Genomic DNA, 7184 nt, shown 5'->3' on the forward strand with positions numbered 1-7184 from the left:
TTTTTTAAAAAGTTATAGCACTTTAAAGTAAAAAATGTAAAGAAAATTTTAACACAAAAAAAGCATATTTTTGAATACGGTAGTAATTTTCACCATGAAGACAAGTCCAGAGGTCAAATTTTTTTTTTTTCAAATTAAAGTACATTACATTAGCTTTAATTTAAGAATATATAAAAGTGTCAGACCTTCCGGAACATTTTCAAAAGTTAAGTTGAAAAAGTTAATTTTTTGTGAAAAAGTTGTCATTTTAAATTTCCCCCTATGGGCAGAAAAAAGGTCAAATTTACAAAAAAAATATACCAAATAATAGGTAAAGACATCAAGCATCTATATAAAAAAAAATTATATTGATATGTTCATTTTTGAAAAAGTTAGAGCATTATTAAGTTAAAAATATAAAAAAAAATTATTTTACAAAAATCGTAATTTTTTATTAACTTTGATGTCAACTTTCACCACGAAGACAAGTCCAGAGGTCAAATTTTTTTTTTTCAAATTAAAGTACATTACATTAGCTTTAATTTAAGATATATATAAAAGTGTCAGACCTTCCGGAACATTTTCAAAAGTTAAGTTGAAAAAGTTAATTTTTTGTGAAAAAGTTGTCATTTTAAATCCCCCCCTGTGGGCAGGTTAAGTGTCAGATTTACAAAAAAAATATACCAAATGATAGGTAAAGACATCAAGCATCTATATAAAAAAAAATTATATTGATATGTTCATTTTTGAAAAAGTTACGGCAGTTTTTAGTAAAAAAAATTGAAAAAATTTCGAAAATTAGCGATTTTTAAATTTGTAATTTTTTTGGAGGTTTCCCCCATTTACGGGGAACGAGGGAAATTTTTTCAATTTTGAAGGGTAATGTCTTCGACTAGATACGATTTGTGATCTTTTGACGTATCGTTGAAAGAAATCCGTTCGGTGAGAGCTGAGAAAAAGTGGTAACAGACACAAAAAAAAAAAAAAAAAAAAAAAAAAAAAAAAAAAAAAAAAAACACATCATAGTAAAACCAATACCTTCTCAGCTTCGCATCGAAGCTAAAATAATTCTATTGGGTATGATGCACGACTCACTATTGACGACTAATAGGATTGTCTATTCCATAAAGTCAGATATTGTTTAGTTATATGCTAGTAACAACTCTTATGTGGTTATACATTTTGTTTCTAGTTTTTTGTTCTGAATCATTATTGTATATAGGTATTCTGTGTCGAATAATTTTAATTTTACAAAATATGAAATTGTTGTAATTATTCAACAAAATCTAATTCGAATTCGTTTATTTCTCTCATCTACTCTATAAGACGTAGTCCGTGTTAACAACATTACAGTTGTTAATCATATGTACTTACTTATTCATCTTATATTAAGGTTCATATTATCAACGCATGATTCCCACTACATCAGTAGTATGGTTATCTGTACTACTGGCCGATCAGCTGTTACACACCACACACGCACAAAAACACATTTTTATATAATATAGCATATTTAGTACAACATTTATATTGGGTAATAATCAACTGATTTGTTTTTGTTGAAACAAATTTTTTTTTGTTAGTTGAATATATACATATATAAATTTGATATAGACGTTTTTGGTTTTGTTTTAAAATCGTTACGGCAAATTTAAAGTTTAAAAAACTCAAATAGTTTTTTGTTCATATTTTTTCTTTTACACTAATTGCGGGGATCAATTTTTTAAGCTACTAATTAGCTACTAAAGATATTTTATTGTGATTTATTGCTACTAATTAGCTGCCGTATTCTAGTCAATTGTGAGATTTAAATTTGTATTACCAAAAATTATATTTAGTTAAGTTCATTTGATATTGTCGTGGTCCGTGTTTTAGTTTTAGGTAGCATCTCTGACCAGCAACTCTGCGAATTGTGAGTACTATTGAAATTTATTTATTATTGATTTATTAAAGTTGTAGAGTTTATTTTGTTGTCGTTTTGTTGTTAGTTTGTTAAATATATTTTAGAGTTTATATTTTTATTACTGATGGACCAGAAGGGTCATAAATTGAATTTTTATTTTGTCAACTGCATTGATATTTTTTGTATAACCTAAAAATATTACTTAATATTCAGTTAATTGAGTTTTATTTATTTAATTAATTTAAGGGCCTTTAGCACACAAAACATAAACACACTTACACATCCTTTAACACATATGTTAAATTAAAGCTCACATTATGAACTATAAGTTAAAAAAAAAAAAATTTGTCTCGGAAACTTATCTTTTATGTACAAATGACTATCAAAATTGAACACAAAATGTAATTTTTGTGTAAAAATCAATGTTATTTTGGTACTTAAAACTGCCATAACTTTTATAAAAAAATGAACGAACTAAAATAATTTTTGTTATATAAATACTTTACGTATTTCCTTTTCATTTGATATACATTATATGATAATCTAACCCTTTACCAGTCCACGGGGGATTAAAAATAGCAAATTTTTTACAAAACTCAACTTTTTCAACTTATGTTTTAAAAATATTCTGTGAATATGCGTCTTTTAAATATATGTTAAAATAAAGCTTATTTTATGTACTAGAAGTTTAAAAAAAAAAAATTTTTATACCGACGACCTATTTTCTATGTGCAAATGGCAGTCGAAATAGAAAAAACAATAGGAGTTTACTTTGCTTTTGAAATAATTCACTAATTATTTAAAATTAGACATTATCTACAGGATTTGCATCGAAGCGTCTCTTATGATAGTGATTTCAATCACTGTTAAATATCATCTACACTTGTTCCAACTATTCCACGTCAACTTTGTTCCATGACCCTACTGCAACACTGTTATTTTTACTCAAATTAATATTTAATTTCATGACATTCATTTAAATTGAAAATTTTAATGAATTACTTTGAAAATAAACCATAATATAATGTAATTCAAATTATGTTATATTTCGGATTATTCAAAAAGTACATTGATAAAATCTTGATTTTTATATTCTAATAGTTTCTAGTTCGTTAATGTTATATAGATTCATTCATGCTACACTTAATTAATATGAGCACAGAATTTATGTATATTTATGTTGATAATGTATTTTATTTGGTTCTATTAAGCTCTTATTATTTTAGGATTTTTTAATATTTTAAAAACCCTTAAATATTAAATATTTGAAATATTGTTCGCACTCACTTGTATTTCTGGATTAGCATTTGTATTCAAACATATTTGTACTGATATAAAAATAACGCATAAAGAACTTGTCAAGTTCAACGAATTAAAATAATTATTGATCATTTTTTAACTTATCTAAAAATAATTTATTTATACTGAAGTCTTACAAAATAAAATGTACAGTAGTGTTAACTTATATTGCCCAGTTTTAAAAAAAAATTGTAATTTTTTTTTTAAGTGTACATATTCCTAAGATCATTTCATCTATTTCCTATACCTGTATAGTACTTAAGTAAAAGTATCCAAATACTTTTAAGTATTTAAATACTGTATTACCACTTCTTGATTAAATAAATTTGATTTTTGGCTTTTGGGAAAAAGTCAATTAGAATTATTTTTTTCACAATAGACTTGTTATTTCCTATGGTTTTTAATATAAAATCAAATTTTAACGAAAAAATATAGATGTAGTGTTTTCAATTAAAATCACACTGTGTATCGGACTATAGCTGAACTTTAAATTACTTAAAAAATTTTTTATTAAATAATCATAAATAGATGAAAAAACAATGTTTATTTAATATTATTTGACAAAAGTGTAAAAACGTTAAGTTTACTTAGATTAGATGTATTTTATTAAATAATACTATAATAATAACTTAAAGTAATACAATATAAATAAAATTTATTTTTTATGTATTTTGAAATAAATGTGTACGATACTTTAGATGAAAAGAGCGGAACATAGAATATGAATAAAAATAACATTTTTTGGCAAAATATCAACTAAATTAAAATAGTTTTATTGATAATACTAATATATTGTATTACTTTATGTATTATAGCTACTATTTGTGGTATAAATTTATTTATACATTTTTTGTGATTTCTTTTGAGGGCAATTTACATTTTAATAAAGTTTTATTTTTTATATTATTATCATTTATTCAAAAACTATATTTATAGAGGTTTTATACATGTTTTAGCTTATAAGAGTAGCTGAAAAGCTATTTGCCACGTTGTGGATTTTTTTATTTTACTTTATCGAATTTTTTTTTCTTTAATGTCTGGTACTCTCTTTAATAGAAGAGAGAGACATCTAATGAACCAAATTTGCTATATCATACGTCAGATCTCAGAGCTAAATTCTCAGCTCAACTGATTCAATCAACTGATTTCTTCATGTATGCATTAAAAAAATCGAACTGTAATCTAATTGAACCTAACAGCGCCAAAAATATTAAATAATTCCCTCATTTTTAGAAATATAAAAATATCTATCGAAATTATGCTAACGTTAAAATTAGAATTTTCTAAACTTTATCTTCTATTGTAATATATTATCACTTATAATATTAACATACAATATAATATTATTGTTTGTACATATATGTCACATATTATGAATATACAAGATAACCAAAACAGTGTTTTACAGATTTTTAAGTAACGAATACGCGCAGTGCTCCCATTATAATTAACCAATTAGAACAGTAAGTTTCAGCTTCCAAGATCACGCTAAGGATCGCTACTCTACCATATTCTGACTATAAAAATTCATTGTTTTATATACAAATCAGTTCTTTCGGTAACTTCAAAATACACAAAATCTGCGACACTCTACTCAAGATACTCACTCTATGGGACTTTTTTTTAATTAATTTAGGCTCAAAAGTTTTTCAAATTAAATGACACTTAGAAATTTTAAAGTAATTTTTTTTTGATGAATCTTTTAATTTAAGTTTATATGTTCCTTAAATAATAATATTTTATTTTTTTCTTATTATGATAATAAACGTCAATTTAAATTTTAAACATTACATTTTTGAAAATTATTTTATTTTCATAATAAACCCAATCCAATTTAAAATTTTTATTTAATAGTTAAAATTTATTGTGAACTTTTCATAATGGGTAGCTAGTGTCTGAGCTTAAGTCTTAGTTTTAAAAAACATCGCGACGACAGACGCCCAAACAAACTTACGCATATATTTTTATTGTTAAATTTTTGTCTTTTTTCTTTTTGATTTATCATACTATTTATATAAAGCCTTGTATATTCTGTACAATCATATATAGTGATCCGCTAACTTAATCTCATGTAATATCTTCAAAAATACAAGTGTTATAAATAATTTTTTTTTTTTTAATCACTATGGATGTTTGATGGTCTGTTTCACAATCAATAAAGATTTTAGTCTTAATTATAAATATTTTCGTGGAAAGTTTATGTCAATCTAATAAAAGTATATAGGTTCTGAGCATATCATATATTACAATTTTCATTTCATGACTGAAATAATAATTAACTGAAGCAGGTCAGAATAATTAATTATAGACGCAATACATTTTCTCCACTTTTTTATACTTTTAAAAAAAATTTTATTTTTATTTTTTACTTTGTAGAGAATTTCTTTGGAACTTCAATCTAGTGAATTAGTCTAGTTTCTTTGAAAGATGGCTGGTAATGGTCAGCTTTTGATTGTGTCCGTTTTGAGAGAATTTGTTACGGTAAAGAAGTGTTTTGCAGCGTTAATAAACAAGAATAAGAATAAGTGAGGTAGGGATATTTTATTATTTGATAACTCGACATAGTTCGACCCCGAGATATTCTTTAAACTAATACTTCATCCTTACCCCCATATTATATTATTTTTGATTTTTGTTTATTACAGGACTAGTAATGATAGTTGGCGTGGACAGTATAATATAATTCACAATTAAAGGTACATAACATAAATTTCACGACGAGACTGACAACACATAAACAAATATAAAATATAACAGATAAATAATCACTTTACAAAAACAAAACAGTAGAACTGACTAGAGCTGGTAATGGACGGGGGTGATCATATACTCCTTTCAGGAAACCGAAATATAAGCAAGCTTTTTTAATGTCACTGCTTCCACTGGCTGGGCGGCATGGCTGTGATCAGGGGGTCTATATTTTATTTTATTTATTCATTTTAAGATTAATTAATATAATTTATTAAATTATGTTACATATAAATAAATAATAAATTTAATAAAATTTTAGTTCTTAATTGGAAAAAATGCCACCCTAGGTCACGGTCTACCCCTAAATACAACACTGTTTGGAAAAGTTGTTAACATATAATTACATGAATAATTTTCACAAAAAACTTAAGGTAAATTTTCAAAAGATGGTTTTTTACGAGGTGCAAGGATGCAACCAACAAAATAGTTGTTACACGTATTACGAGTTTTAAATAATATTACTGAGTAATAATAATATAATATTATGTTTCAATTTATTTAACATATTAATTGAAAAATGGATATTAACTTATAATAGTGAATATAATATACAGATAGCTAATTGGTTTTTTATGACATTGCTGTCACAGTCACAGATTGTTTATTATCAATTATGGCTATCAATTTATATACTTTCTATATTGTTAGTTAGTGTATTTATAAACTCACAACAATGTGCCTAACTACCATTGATAATAACACTGCTCTGTACCTGCTAACATCGATGTCATAAAAAACCAAATAGCTACCTGTATTTGTGTATTATACATGAATATTAACTCGAAAATTTGAAACTTTAAGTGTTTATATCTAATAAACGAATAAAGTTATATTAAATATTTAATTGCCATTTACTATTAAATTAAAAACTGAAATATTTTATTAAATTCAAAATATGTGTACTTATTTAAAAAAACAAATTTGACACCCTTACGAGGCATATGGGATATATTTAAAAAGTATTACATAGTTTATAATTCAAGAATAATGTGTAACTAAGGATAATAAAAAATAAAACGGTAGCACAGTGGGGTCGCGGCATAGTGGAGACATTGCATAGTAGGGTCCAGTATAGATTTAATCTGACAGTGATTAAAATCACTATCATAAGAAACGCTTCGATGCAAATCTGTAGATAGTGTTTAATTTTAAAAAATTGATGGATAATTGCAAAAGCAACATCAACTTCTATTAAAATAAAATACAAAACCCATAATTATCATACAAAAATAGTATATTTTTCAATATGGTA

The 7184-nt window shown here is 24.9% G+C and overlaps 2 protein-coding genes across 3 annotated transcripts in view; both read left to right on the forward strand.

Moving 5' to 3' along the window:
* The window catches only part of LOC126897435 (uncharacterized), a 23629-nt gene that overhangs the window by 8050 nt on the left and 8395 nt on the right, over positions 1-7184 (forward strand). The window lies entirely within an intron of this gene.
* Positions 1561-7184, forward strand: part of LOC126897432 (uncharacterized) — a 30411-nt gene continuing 24787 nt past the window's right edge. Inside the window, exons 1-3 of one of the 2 annotated variants that reach the window (XM_050671011.1) lie at positions 1561-1891; positions 5558-5711; positions 5827-5877. The gene's annotated coding sequence lies outside the window, so the exon portion shown is untranslated. The remainder of the gene's footprint in view (positions 1892-5557; positions 5712-5826; positions 5878-7184) is intronic. The other variant, XM_050671010.1, reaches the window with a different exon arrangement.

This window comes from Daktulosphaira vitifoliae, unplaced genomic scaffold (genome assembly GCF_025091365.1).
Source record: "Daktulosphaira vitifoliae isolate Bord-2020 unplaced genomic scaffold, ASM2509136v1 Scaffold_2, whole genome shotgun sequence".
In the NCBI taxonomy this organism is placed as follows: domain Eukaryota; kingdom Metazoa; phylum Arthropoda; class Insecta; order Hemiptera; family Phylloxeridae; genus Daktulosphaira; species Daktulosphaira vitifoliae.